Raw genomic sequence first — 16,456 nt, forward strand, 5'->3', positions numbered from 1 at the left:
TGTTCTGCTTTAAGCATTCCATTACAGACAATCAACTCACGCAGGTCAGATGAAATAACCCTGTTATAGTAACATCAGCTTACTGTATGTCCAGAGAAAGTAATTTCAAACGTCAGTCCAATGCTCCTGAATTACAAAAAAAAATTGTTTTAAAACAATACAAATTTATGATAATATAAAATCTAAATAAAACAATTGCTTAACCCATGTTTGTAATTCAATACTGTTTTCATGTAGTATTATTTTATAATTTAAATATAATATTATAAGATTCACTGTTTTAAAAGTGTACTCAGATGTAATAAATGTGTAGTATGTACTAAGCAATATAGTATGTGATTTTAAACCTACTTTGCAAGAAATGTATTTAAAAACAAGACTCTAAGTAGCATAAATTTATTTCTGTATAGCCATTTAACCTCCATGTCACCAGAGCCACCCCCAACACCTCCATCTTTTCAAAGCCTTACAATGTGATGCCTTATTGTGTAGGTTATGAGCCATTTCATAGTGTCTGCTCTGCCGGTCTTTCTTGTGTGTGTGTGTGTGTGTGTGTGTGTGTGTGTGTGTGTGTGTGTGTGTGTGTGTGTGTGTGTGTGTGTGTGTGATATTGGATGGTTTGTTTTGGATTATTTATATTGTTTTGTAATGAAAACCTCTTGCGTATCGATTCACATATATCTCCTGAGTCCTGTTTGTACGTCAATACTTCAAAATACTTTAAAAACTATTAAGTGCATTTATTTGTTACTAGTGTGCTAAGGAGACAATGACAAATGCAGCAGATCCTTCGAATATATATATTGACATGCCACTCCCAAGGATCAGATTAATCCACACTGGGAAGAGGGCACAGCTCATGTTATGAAATGTTCTTTCACCAGTTGCATGTAATATCATATTCCTTACAGAGCAGCCTGAAAATCCACAAACGCTATGTACTGATGTTTACGTAAAAGTTATATAAATAACAATTCAGTGTAATTGAATGCTATGCTACTCTGGCTTAATATGATGTTTTGAGTCCAATTGCCATGGCAATGTTTTGTGGATTTGGGTAGGGAGAGGTTTTGTGTATGTCAAACATCCACTGGTGCACCACTGAGCAAAATGTTTGGCACATAATCCCTACTTTACATATTACGAAAGGAAACATATGCACCATGAAGTAATGGAAATGTGGCAATGTGGCGATGTGGCTTACCCTGCATTAGGACACATGTGTAGATACAATACAATAGTATTAGATGGCTAGAATGCTAAAGCCAGAACCCTGAGGACCTCATGCAGTTACTTAAAAACTTCAGCACAAACCATATCAAACACACATGGCTGCCTGGATCCAAGTCTGAGCGAATTACTACAACCAGCTGGCTGTGTTGAGAGTCCAAGGACTGGGTTTGGTGGTTAGGTAAGGGATCTTGGTGAAAAAAATCAACAAAGGAGGAACAAAATGATAATGGTATAAATATTATGATGGAATACATATTGTTTTTGAATCCTGATTAGGAGGCTATAGCTTTTATTAAAGATGTTACTCCAATGATATATTATTATTCAATTCAACTCACTTTTATTTGTATAGTGCTTTTAACAATGGACATTGTCCCAACTCAGCTTTACAGAAATATTTAAATTCAGGATATAGATTTTAATAGAGCTGCAACAACTAATCGATAATAATCGATAATAATCGATTATGAAAATCATTGTCAACGAATCTCGTCATCGATTAGTTGGTCTGCGCGTGGCACGGGGGAGATTTACTCGTTACGTTACTTCTGTTCCAAAAACATGCTTCGGAGAGTAAATACCAAAGCTTTGTCCCAAATGAAGTACTGTACACTTACACTGTGCACTCTGCACTACCGTCAATGTGTGGATTTTAGAAAGGTAATATCATCTCAAATATAACACTAGCGGGTTTTTTACTAACCGGAAGTATAAGCCACGACGGCGCATGACATCATATGCACGCTAGCATTAGCAGTCACCCAGATTCACAGACAATGACTTTCTTCGTTTTACTTTCTGTTAGCGTTACGTTTCATTCCCAACATGACCTCAGTCACCATCAGACGAAGGCGAAATCGTCACATAACTGAGGAAGAAAATGTGTAACCTCCAAGTCCTCTAAGGCAGAGGTGCATTTTAAACACTGTGGAAATCAAACTGATGCACGAGGACAAACTTATGTTTTTATATATATATATATATATATATATATATATATATATATATATATATATATATTTATTTTATAGTATTCATGCATTATTTTTATGGATGCACAAAAAGCACCGAATTAAAGTTTGTCCCGCCCCATCCGATTAATCAAAAAATAAACCCTAGATTTTAAATGTATTACTTTATTACTAACGAGCAAGCCAGAGGTGACGGTGGCATGGAAAAACTCACTGAGAAGATAGGAGGAAGAAACCTTTAGAGGAACCAGACTCAAAAGGGAACCCATCCTCATCTGGGTAACAATATATAGTGTGATTATAAATATGTAAATCCTTTCTATAAATGTGTTAATACTCATGGTCAAATAGTGCAATTGTGTAACCAGGAAAGTTCTGGAAAAGTCTGTTTTGTTGAACTTATCCACTGTTCACTGATGGAGACTTGAGTGCAAAACTGTTTGTGGTAATTGTAGTCCCAAAGCTATAATAGCAATTGTAGTCCTAGCCATCATAGCATAACTATTCATATGAATTGAGGTCCAAAGCCATCTCATCGTTTTTCAGTGGTACCATCCTCAGCAATCTCAGTGATCTCTAGACTGCACCCTGTGAGGCCATTCTCAGCAGCAGCATATTATTTCCAATTGATGAGAACTCCAACCAGAAGTAGGGCATCAGGATGGATCAGGCAGGTCCGTAGAGCAGAAAGGGTCAGGATCACTGGTATCTCAGGAGTATCATGTGTAGCTCGACAGAGAGAGAGAGAGAGAGAGAGAGAGAGAGAGAGAGAGAGAGAGAGAGAGAGAGAGGAAGAGAGAGAGATTATTAGGTATGGTTATTGTCCCATAAAGGTTAAGGACAATGTACTTTGCATGAGTACAAGCAGGGACTCTGGCAAGACTAGCATAACTAAAAGGGAGAACCAGAAGGTAACAGACATGAGGGCATCCTGGGATATAAGGCAGCCAGCCACGCCACCATCAACAAACCTGGCTGAAAAAGCTTGACTTTACAAATATGCTTTCAGCAGGGACTTAAACACAAAGACTGTGTCTGAGTCCCAAACATTAATCAGAAAGCTGTTCCATAACTGTGGGGCTTTGTAAGAGAAAGCTCTTCTGCCTGCTGTGACCTTCACAATTCGAGGTACCAACAAATAGTCTGCACCTTTTGATCGAAGTAGGTGTGGCAAATCATAAAAAACACCAATAGTTCACTCAGGAACTGTGGTGCGAGACCATTCAGTGCTTAATAAGTCAATAGGCCTACTAGTATTTTATATTCAATGTGAAATTTTACTGGGATCCAATGCAATGTGGATAAGATAGGGGTCATATCTTCTGGTTCTAGTAAGGACTCTTGCTGCTGCAACAGGCAAGACTACACACTGGATGGGATGCAATTGCAGAATTTTAAAGATTTAATAAAGTAACAAACAAAATACAAAGACACTAACTCTAAGGCAAAACACTGTGGCAAGGACTAAACACAAACCAAAGACAAAAACACAGCTACAGAGACAAGGCATATAAAGACTAACGTAAGACAAGGAAGCAATGCAAACAGTGGCGATATATAGGAGTGCTCGTTAACAGAAACGTGATACAGGTGCAGGTGGTCATGTGACACTGATGAAGTACAGTGAAGTGGCTGCTGGGAAATCAAGTCCAGAGTTCCTTCCTTGATGAAATTGCACTCAAAAAGATTCATTGACTTTACTTGATTCTAATGGGTACATTGGTTTTTTGTGAATGAACTGAGAACCAATGTACACATCTGAATCAAGTAAATTCAATTATTCAACTAATTTCAGGATTAGTGCGGCCCTGCATGTTGCACACTTCGAGAGAGCGGGTTCCATTGGCATATGAATTAAACATTTAAATTCTACATTTACATTTAAGACTATATTTATATTTAATATTTACATTCCTATTTAACATTCCTATTTCTATTTAACATACATATTTTTAAAAAATGACACTGAAACTTGAGTCACTATCTAAATGTATCAGAATTACCTCAAATGTTCAAAACAAGTCAGAGAGAAAAGAATGTGCAACTTTTTTACATTTTACATTTGATCTAAGGATGATAGCCCTTTTGTATCAGTAAGTGATTGTTAGGTAGATGCCCTCTTCAATTCTGACCGCATGTTTTCAATAGGACTGGTGTCTGGAGACTGAGATGACCATTGATTTTGTGTTCCTGCAATCATTTCTGTATTGATTTAGATGGTGACATTATATTCTTCAAAGATCCATCTGGAGTGAAGTCTTTAATCTCATGGCAGTATACTCATCTGTCTCATTCATGGAAAATTTTGTTTAGTGGTAGTTTTAATTGTTTAAGCAATTTTTAATCCATTACCTGACTTGGGCATCTCAACAACAATTTTACTCTTTTGTGTTGAAAGCTCTTTAGTTTTCTCATGACTCACAAAGGGATATTACACATGGAAAATCACAATATTCCTTTAAAAATCACAATATTAATTTAAATGATTAAAGTATTAAATTGTCATAATATAATTATTATAGAGTGCAGTAAATAGTAAAACAATCATTAATTTGTTTTGCATTTAAAACTGCATCAGTTACTCTGCTCTCTGGTCCTGCAACAAGTAGTGCCCTAAGCACTGTAATCCCACTTCAACTTTGCACTTTGATGACAATGTTGAGTTGTGGGCCTGTGGTACACACCATTTTTTCAATCCCTTGATCAAAACAAAAGTTATACTTTATTGGAAAAAACTCTGCTACCTGCTGCAGTCTTCATTATTCTAGGTACTTAAAAATGGCCTGGACCTTTTGAAAAAGGTATGTCAGATCACAATAGACCATAGGTTTGGTGAAACGATAGGTCATTTGCAGTATTTTATAATCCTTGTGAACTTTTATGGGGAGACAGTGCAGTGTGAATAATGCAGGGGGAAAAAATCCACTTATCCACACTACATTGGACTACTGGACTTTTTATTTACCTCCTGGAACATCCGGACAGAAAGGCTTTACAACACTCATACAACAGCATTATATTTCTTGGCTTAGCAATGTTTCTGAGACGTCTATCCTAGTAATATTATGTACAGCTTCAAATGAGACACAGCAGTCAATAATCACACCAAGGTCTTTCAATGCTGCATTCTGATGTAAGTGAAAGGACATTCAAAGATGCCACTTTAACTCATGAGAATACAACTTTCCTTTTCCAGGGAAACTTAAGAGAGAATCCTAGATTTTTACCTGAAAGCAAGAAGAATGGGCAATATGTAATTCTCTAGTGTTGTGTCCCAGAAATGTTAAAAATGCAAATGTAATATACTGAATATGATTAGTTTAGTTTTTATGCCGCTGCCACCTGGAGTGTCGCATAGGATTTAGATCGAATTATCATTGTAACCAGCCGATGAACTGATTATGAAATTGATCCAAATAGGGTCAACGTCACAGCAAGGTCAAATGTATGAAGTGGGTTTTCTTCAAACTTCTAGCTTCTTCTTGTTCAAAGTACAGTATATGATTTAGGCATTCCTGTAGACACACACTCCATTTTTGAAAGGAAGAAGAGAAGCTGATTTGATTGCATATCCTTTTGCAGGTCACAAAAACTTATTTGGTGGTCAAAAAATGCCAAAAACATATATTAACAGAAATTCTAAGGGGCTGAGAGATTTCCCATTTACTTATTTATTAACCAGACTGGTGTTTTGTTGAGGTGAGAAACCTGACAAACTGAGGTCTCCCATTCAAAAAGTCCAGGAGCTAGTGGCAGAGGGGGCTGGTCAAACCCACCCTGTATTCTAATGACTTTTTCTGATAACACAGTTATGTAACGCATTAAATTTATATAATTTGATTGCAGTTAATGATGTCAATAAAATTACAATATATTAAAATTAAAATAAATCCCATTTTGCGCAGATGCGTCAGTTAAAAATTCCGCCGGGTCATCCAATTTTTTAGTGGAAATCTATGCAATGTACACAGCTTCAGTACTCAGGCGATATATCTTTGAAAAGCTAAGATTCTTGTGATTTGACTAATATAAACCGTTTCAAGATATAATCACAACAGCAGCTACAATCAACGTCTCTGTCAGACCACCAACATACAAACAAACATTTATGACACTGAGGCAACTCCCTACTACTGAAGCCTCATAGTAGGCCACTGATCCATTACATCTCGACAAAAACAGTCTTGTTACATTGGCAAAGACCCAAAAAATCCAATTATGTAAAAATGTTTAGTCCAAAACACATTATTACATCAATTAATACCCACCGAGTGTTATTTCTGTCATTATAACTGTCATTTCAAATTACCAGATGATGTGCCTAATCTTTCACATATTCTCCATTATAATTTCGGCTAACTTGTGAATATTCAACGTGGACTCTCTCATTAAATAAAACCAAGGCCATGGAGAAGCATGTTTTGTAACCCCTATCTTTAGGGTACATTCAACCTTCCACCTTTCCAGCCACAGCAGGAGTTCTTCTTTTTTTTTTTAAAAAAAAAAAAAGATGGATTGAGACCCTATATTCATTATAGAGGTCTAAATACTGTCATGGTGACACCCACTTATATCCAATGCCACTAGTGCCTTCAGTGAGGGAACAGGTGCATGGAGTAAATACATATTTTCCTTAAACTTGACTTATATACAGTCTATATTCTCATCATTATTTGTGAAGGGGATGAGTGTATGCCCACATTCATTTGGGCTTGAGACACTATGAATACTTCGTAATGTCTTATGTTATAGATAACATTCCTTTGGTCTTATGGACTTTCATTCATAAAATACTTCAAGAGATGGTGATTTGATTTGTAATATTGATGACATAAAAGTCCTCTTCAGAAACTGAACATGTGGAACTTCACCTGTATGTGCAATCCAGCAAGCCCTTAACAACCTTAAGAGCAGATTCCCCATCACACCCATTCTATGGCACCCTGATACCTCTGCCATTTGACATGGAGGCAGAGGCTTCAGTAAGTGGTATCAGAGCTATCTTGTCATGAAAATACACCTAAGCTACACCAATGTGCATTTTTCTCCAGAAAACTCAGCCTTGATGAATGGAACCATGACATGGGAAATCAGAAATTTCTTGCAATAAAACAGCTCTTGGTGAATGGAGACATTGGTTAGAGGGCACTGAACATCTCTTTCCCATTCTTACAGACAAAAAAATCTGAAATATGTCTGTAAAGACAATCAATGCATGGAAAGCCAGATGAGCCATGTTCTTTACAAGATTCAGATACACTCTTATATACTGACCAGGATCCAAGAACACCAAAGCTGATGCTCTTTCTCAAATTCATACCTCCATGGACTTCATACCTCCCCATAACACAAGGTCAGCTTTTCTAGGCCTGCCAACTTCTACCTTTAGCAAAGTTCCCTACTACCATGGATACAGCAGAAACAATACTTAAGGAAGTGTTCAGATACTATGGCCTATCAGAGGACATTGTGTCTGATAAAGGGGTACTATAATAAGAACACCGGTCAGTTCACAATCTGTTCAGCTGAGGTTAGACTCTGCAGTTCTAGCACAAGCTCTGCCAGTCTCACCCACTTCCGAGTCACTTCCTTGTCCTCAGCTCTATAAACTTCTCATGGAAATTAATTCAGTGTGAGACCTTGTCAATACCATGTGTCTTGTGTAATCTCTGAGCTCTGCTTCAACAACCTTGCTTATTAGAAAACCTTATACCTTGATTACTGTGCTTATTTGTGTTTTGACCCTAGGGTGATTATTAACACTATTATTTGGATTGTGCTTACACATGGATCCTCATACTTTACCTGAGCCTCCATTGTTACACAAGTGCTGTGGTATAATATACACAGAATTTTATAAACTTATATATACATGGTGTGTATTGAGTGTGTGCTGATGAATGAGAAGTGTATGTTGTGATGTTTTCCCCAACTTCCCCTCTCCTCCTCCTTCGCATTTACTGGCTATTCTTGGAACATCCAAATTATAGTCTGTCAGTATGTGGCTGGGAAGTGTGGTTCTTAAATTCTACTTTTCTCCTCCCATCTGTTTTCCTCTTCCACCATCTTCCTCATAACCCCCTCTCGAGTCACAGTTTTTATTTGTCATAACACTACTTTATCCCCTTCATCACCCACTTTTCTTGTTTTATTGTTTGCTTCCTTTCTGGCCACGTCTTAGCTGGCTATAGAACTTACAATCACTTTATTTTTGCCATTCTTTCTTGCCCTTTCCTTAGTTCATTCATGATGTTACTTTTCAGGAATTTTCTCTATACAGATTTGTTTTTTAAATCATGCATATCCATCTCTCATTTCCTGTCTGCTGTATGCTTTCCTTTCTTTCAACGACTTTGTATTTCTCTTTTAAATATAATTATTTCAGAAAAACAAGATTTTGCTCCATTAATGATAAATAACATTGAGTATGATCTCAAAAGTGTGTGTGAATGTATGACATAATATACATGAACTATATACATTGATTAATGTTTTTCTGTATGTTTGTATATGTACAGTGCCCTCCACTAATAATATTGGCACCCTTGGTAAATATGAGCAAAGAAGGCTATGAAAATTTGTCTTTATTGTTTAACCTACTCTGCTCTAATGACTAACAACTTCAAATAAAACACAGGTTTATCAAAAAATTATTTGTTAAATATGTGTGCAACAATTATTGGCACTCTTATGAATTCATATGAGAAAAACATGTTTGAAGTATAGTCCCATTGATATTTTAAATCTTGTAGTACACCTGGGTGACTAGGCACAGGAAATTGTTCAACCATGACTTCCTGTTTCAGAGGGGTATAAATATGAGGTAACACATAGGCCAAATTCCCTTAGTCATTCATAACAATGAGTAAGACCAAGGAATATAGCTGTGATGTGTGGCAAAAGGTTGTTGAGCTTCACAAAATGGGAAGTGGCTATAAGAAAATAGCACAAACATTGAAAATGTCCATTTCCACCATCAAGGCAATAATTAAGAAGTTCCAGTCAATTGGAAATTTTATGAATCAACCTGGAAGAGGACCTGTATCTATATTGTCTCAACACACTGTGAAGAGGATGGTTTGAGTGGCCAAAGAATCTCCAAGGATCACAGCTGTAGAATTGCAGAAGTTAGTTGCGTCTTGGGGTCAGAAAGTCTCCAAAACTACAAACTGAATTCACCTACATCACCACAAGTTGTTTGGAAGGGTTTCAAGAAAAAAGCCTCTACTCTCATCCAAAAACAAACTCAAGCATCTTCAGTTTGCCAGACACTACTGGATCTTCAAATGGGATCGGGTTCTATGGTCAGATGAAACCAAAATAGACCTTTTAGGCAATAAACACCAGATGTGGTTTTGTTGCACACAGAAAAGTAGCCATATGGAAAAGTACCTCATGCTCATGGTTAAATATGGTGGTGGCTCTTTAATGTTTTGGAGCTGTTTTTCTGCCAGAGGACCTGGATATTTTGTTAGGATACATGGCATCATGGACTTTATCAAATATCAACAGAAATTAAATGAAAACCTGACTGCCTCTGCCAGAAAGCTTAATTTGGGCCATGGTTGGATCTTCCAGCAGGACAATGATCCAAAACATCATCAAAATCAACACAAAAATGGTTTACTGACCACAACATCAAGGTCCTGCCATGAACCCATAGAAAACCTGTGGGGTGAACTGAAGAGGAGAGTCCACCAGCATGGAGCTCGAAATGTGAAGGATGTGGAGAGATTCTGTCTGGAGGAATGGTCTCAGACCCCTTGCCATGTATTATTCAGCCTCATCAGGCATTATAGGAGAAGACTCGGAGCTGTTATCTTGGTAAAGGGAGGTAGCACAAAATATTGACTAAAAGGGTGAAAATAATTGTTGCACACCTATATTTAACAAAGACTTTATTACTATATATATATATATATATATATATATATAAACCCGTGTTTTGTTTGCAATTGTTTGATATCCATGAGAGCAGATTATTTTTGTGAATTTTCTTAACAAAAGATCAAAAGGTTCAACAATAAAGGCAATTTTTCACAGCCATCTTTGCTCATATTTACCAAGGGTGCTAATATTAGTGGAGGGCACTGTAGGTACAGTTTAAGCCAGTGAATTGTGCTGCTTACTCATCTCTTGTTACCCAAGACTAGACACCTTGGGCTGTATTCAGAGTTGAGTTAAGTGTGCATACTGAGAATTCAATAACAAAATTGTGCACATCAGTAATCAGACGTCAGAGGTAACAACAGTCTTGAGCGCTAGTCAAAAGTTACGTGAGAGTTACGCATGCAGAATGGAGTTTGCCTAAAACAAAGCCATGTCTCAGTTGTTTGTGATTATAAACATGAACTTAAACCCATTTTTCTTGTGTGTTATTGGCTTGAGTAAGGAACAGTATTAATTCCAGCATCACTCTCTGACAGTTTATGGTTTGATGTAACCACAGTATACATTGTGGTGAAAATCATGTTTTGCGCATTTTGGGTGTGTGTGTGTGTGTGTGTGTACATATATATATATATATATATATATATATATATATATATATATATATATATATATATATATATATATATATAGCATTTGTTTATATTTATACATATACATATATAGCATTTGTTGGGAAGTTTTGTTAGCAAGGTCAGTGGACTATCTTAATGTGCATAAACAAATCCAGACACCCAGAATTATTGCTTAATCATTTATTTTTATGTCTATTCGATGAAAAGCATTTAGCTCAAAACATCACATATTTGTGGGATTTAAAAATTATTTAAATGTGAATTAATGACTCACTCACTCATACATATATACTGTACATATAAACAAATCTTTTTTATTTATAGAATAAATGTGTATAAATAAAGCCATGCTCTAAACTGGAATATTGCAGCAAGACAGCCTGCTAATCCATGATTACAAACTAATGATTGCTTTATTGCAAGCAGTTAATGCTTCACTGTTCTGTAACAGGAAAATCTGCTGATCCATTGCTGTCCTTAAGTATTAGGATTACACAGTGCTGAGTGTGAGCAGATTCTTAATGTGTGTGTGTGTGGGTGTGTGTGTGTGTGTGTGGATATAAGGGTGTGGGTGAATGTTTGGGTGTGGCTGTTTTTGTGCATTCACCCCAGCTGTTGAATGCATTGCAGATGTAGCAGCAAGAAAACGCTTTGACTATTAGCCAGCAAGAGGCAGAAAAAACAAAATTAAGGGTCATTAACACAGGAAATGAAAGCGATTAAATTATTACAGAAAATTAGAACAAAAGGAGGACAGGGCTGAAAGGAAGAAAAATACAAAATAGAAAGGAATACATTCACTGACCACTTTGTTAGGAAAATCTTATAATGGCTGATGATAAGTATGATAAGGCACCATGTCACAAAGCATGTCCTCTTAATGTGGTCCCATGAAAATTAGAATGAGTTCTGTGTATTTTAATGGATTTCTCAGAGTGTATATACAGTATATACAGGTACTGATACAGGCACTGCATTACATGCATTATCACAACAAATAGCTGTTTGCTCAGCTCCTGAACATGTACAGCTATACAGCACAGTCAACATCTAACAGTCAACAAGCTGTAATCTGTTTGCTTGACCATTTTTAATTTTCCTTTTTTCTTTTTTTGATTGATTACCTCTATGGATTGGCATTGCAAAACCACCACAATTTTTTCTCTTTTTTTTTTTCACTTGGTTTAACTATGATGGCCATCTTTGTGTTATGGCACACAACAAATTTTGATTATGCAGCTGTTTACAGAAACCTCAATATCTCAGCTCAGGATGGTCCTTGCTCCTTGGAAAAAAAACTGATCTCTAGAGCACATTACAAGGTACATGAAGATATATATTTTGCACATTAGTGTTCTTTAGAGTTAGAACTTAAGTAAAACTGTAATACTCAAGATTGCTCACAGATCCACTTTAAGGGTCAATTTATAATGGGAAAGTTTTGTGTCTCAGTCTTAAATTTGTACATAGGTAAGTATAGTGTGTACACAGAACATTTCAGATTTGAGACTTCTCTTATTTATTTTATTAATACTTATTTAGTTATTAATACTTTTTTTTTTTTTTTTTTTTTTTTTTTTTACATTTTGCATATAATTATGGCTTTCTTTTTAAAACCACATTGTGGATAAGAATTTAGTATAAAATCTGGTCCAGTGCATATTATATTTTCATTAGTTAAACACTATTTACAGTTAAGAATGCTGTTCATTAAGGGTACACTTGGCGTTTTCAACTTCACGCTATATTTAGTCCTGTGTTTTACTTGTAAAGGTTAATGTTTTTCTTTTTTCTTCTCCTTGCCTGTCAAATTGCGGGGCCAAGAAATCCACAGAGCCTTGGCAGGGCCCCAAATTAGAGCTACAGAAAAAGCCCAAGAGGAAGGAGGAGCTTCACATTTAAGGCATGCTCAGATGTCCCTGACATTTTCCTGCTCATTTTCACTTAACTGAAGCGTTCACTGTTGTGGTGTTTTTTGTTGTGTCTCAGGGTCATTGCCAGGGCTGACTATTTGCCTTTAGAATGCACTCGTTTATCAAAGTGCTGAAAAATATTCACTTTTCTTACTTTTTCATTTACTTTTGTCAGATGTTTTTATTTAGTTTTTTGATGTTTGGGATGTCCATCTAACCTTATTATAATAAATGATTTAGCACCTAAACATACAAGCGCATACACAAAACATAGAAACTGTGTTTTTGTCAGGACTATCAGTGTAAACTAAGACATTGTGTATAAATATACAGTGCATCCTGAAAGTATTCACAGCGCTTCACTTTTTCCACATTTTGTTATGTTACAGCCTTATTCCAATATGGATTAAATTAATTATTTTCCTCAAAATTCTACAAACAATACTCCATAATGACAACGTGAAAGAAGTTTGTTTGAAATCTTTGCAAATTCATTAAAAATAAAAAACAAAAAAAGCACATGTACATAAGTATTCACAGCCTTTGCTCAGTACTTTGTTGAAGCACCTTTGGCACCAATTACAGCCTCAAGTCTTTTTGAGTATAATGCTTCAAGCTCGACACACCTATTTTTGGGAAGTTTCTCCCATTCTTCTTTGCAGGATCTCTCAAGCTCCATCAGGTTGGATGGGGAGCGTCGGTGCACAGCCATTTTCAGATCTCTCCAGAGATGTTCAATCGGGTTCAAGTCTGGGCTCTGGCTGGGCCACTCAAGGACATTCACAGAGTTGTCCTGTAGCCACTCCTTTGTTATCTTGGCTGTGTGCTTAAGGTCGTTGCCCTGTTGGAAGATAAACCCTAGTCTGAGGTCCAGAGCGCTCTGGAGCAGGTTTTCATCAAAGATGTCTCTGTTCATTGCTGCATTCGTCTTTCCCTCGATCCTGACTAGTCTCCCAGTTCCTGCCACTGAAAAACATCCCCACAGCATGATGCTGCCACCACCATGCTTCACTGTAGGGATGGTATTGGCCAGGTGATGACTGGTGCCCGGTTTCCTCCAGACATGACGCTTGCCATTCAGGTCAAAGACTTCAATTTTTGTCTTGGTCTTGGTCTGAGAGTCCTTCAGGTGCCTTTTGGCAAACTCCAGGTGGGCTGTCATGCTTTTTACTGAGGAGTGGCTTCCGTCTGGCCACTCAACCATACAGGGCTGATTGGTGGAGTGCTGCAGAGATGGTTGTTCTTCTGGAAGGTTCTCCTCTCTCCACAGAGACACGCTGGAGCTCTGTCAGAGTGACCATCGGGTTTTTGGTCACCTCCCAGACTAAGGCCCTTCTCCCCCGATCGCTCAGGTTGGCCGGGCGGCCAGCTCTAGGAAGAGTCCTGGTGGTTCCAAACTTCTTCCACTTATGGATGATGGAGGCCACTGTGAATGTGAGTGTGTGCTCATTGGGACCTTCAATGCTGCAGAAATGTTTCTGTACCCTTCCCCAGATCTGTGCCTCGATACAATCCTGTCTCGGAGGTCTACAGACAATTCCTTGGACTTCATGGCTTGGTTTGTGCTCTGACATGTATTGTTAACTGTGGGACCTAATATAGACAGGTGTGTGCCTTTCCAAATCATGTCCAATCAACTGAATTTACCACAAGTGGACTCCAATCAAGTTGTAGAAACATCTCAAGGATTATCAGTGGAAACAGGATGCACCTGAGCTCAATTTTGATTTTTGTCATGGCAAAGGCTGTGAATACTTATGTACATGTGCTTTTTTTGTTTTTTATTTTTAATAAATTTGCAAAGATTTCAAACAAACTTCTTTCACGTTGTAATTATGGGGTATTGTTTGTAGAATTTTGAGGAAAATAATGGATTTAATCCATATTGGAATAAGGCTGTAACATAACAAATTGTGGGAAAAGTGAAGCGCCGTGAATACTTTCCGGATGCACTGTATATATAGAACTGGGTTTACCTGTACTGAGCCAAAGATTGTTTTACAAAATGGTATCAAAGACATCCTTGTTTGTTTGGCTTTACAATCTAAACTCAGGCAATGTGATTGATCAGTATAACTAAAGGTTTATCTAAAAGCTATCAGAGATGTCAAAATATTATGCAGTATATTTTGTGGTGGTTCACTTGCTTAGACTTTAGTACAACACAATGTTCAACTTTTAATACATATTATTTTATCAGGACATACACATTGAAAAGTTTGCTGAGTACAGTAGCTCCTAAACAGGTGGCATTATATGCTGTAAACATGCATTTCTGCAAAAAAATTTTTAAATAAAACAAATTAAATTTGACACTAAACATTTCTGTCCTTGGAAGGATATATTGTGGCGCCCTCTGTGGTTCAAAAAAGCTTCATTGCTGTCATAGCTCAACCTGCTGGAGTTCCCGTTTCACTCTGATCAGAGTATGCACCCTTTAAAACCACCACATGCTTTTATTACACCTAATAATCTGTTCTCTCTGTCAGTAAAGGTTATAAACAGTCCTGCTGTTCAATCTGATCCTGAAACACTATTGCTGTGGTTCCTCTCACCCTACACACCTGACACTACAGATCTGATGACTCCCATGTTCAGTAGGGTCATATCAAATATTCCATATCCATATGTGTCTTGTTGAAGTTTCTTCCTCATGTTGTGTCAGGAAGTTCTCATCTCTGGATTCTTGATTAGGTATCTACAGTAGTAAAGTCTTGGCAAAGTCAAAGGCACATGCAATGAAACACTGTAAAGCAAAGATGCCTTCAGAAATAATTCAGTGAAATGTTTGTCAATATTTGGTATGATGACCCTTCACTTAAAAATAAATAAATAAATAAATAAAGGAATACTCTCAGGTACAATTTGTGCAGTTTTATAAGGGAATTAGCTGGTATGTTTTATTGAGCATCTTGCAGAACCAGCCACAGTTCCTCTGGAAACTTTGACTGTTTGACACTCGCTTCTATTTTTTGCGGCAAAACCCAGCAGCCTTCATGATGTTTTTTGTCTGAAAAGTGGTCTGTTACATAATACACTGCTTTCTTTACTCACATACAAACATTTCCCTGTAACACTGCAAAAATGTTTGGAAATCTAAAATGTTTTTGTACCCACCCAATAATGCAGAAGTCATAAAATAAACATCTATAACAAAATTCGTAATAAAAAAAAAGATTAAGATTTTTCTGCCTAAGATTTTTGTACAGTGCTGTATACATTAATCCAGATTTCTGAAAGGCTGCTTTCAGATCATGTGTATTTTTAAAACACTATATAAATAACATTGAATTAAATATTAAATAAAATGAAATAAAATGAAATTGTACACAAGTGCACATTTTCAAACTCAAGGGTTATTCCTGTATTCCTGTACCCAGTGTTTCCGGGACATAGGCTCAGGCTTATCCAAGTCCCTGACCAAAGATAAAGCAGTTGAAGATGAATGAATGAATGAATGAATAATACACACACACACACACACACACACACACACACACACACACACACACACACACACACACACACACACACACAACTGGTCAGTTCACGAGTCTCCAAGATAAATTTGGCAGCAAGTAACACATTCTTGACGACACACTTCCAGTATTTTCTCACCAGGACAGTTTGTCCTACAGTGACACGCTCATGATTTCTACTGTATTTTTGACACCCTGCCAGAAACTGTACTTCATATTTTTATGTATGTTTATGGCTAACTCAATTTTCCAGAAGAAAGGTAGCTAGTGTTGTGACAAGCACTAACACAACAGAAAGTCCTAATTAAAAATGATATTTTTCAGTTAGCACAGTC

Source organism: Ictalurus punctatus, chromosome 12, assembly GCF_001660625.3.
Source record: "Ictalurus punctatus breed USDA103 chromosome 12, Coco_2.0, whole genome shotgun sequence".
Taxonomy (NCBI): Eukaryota; Metazoa; Chordata; class Actinopteri; order Siluriformes; family Ictaluridae; genus Ictalurus; species Ictalurus punctatus.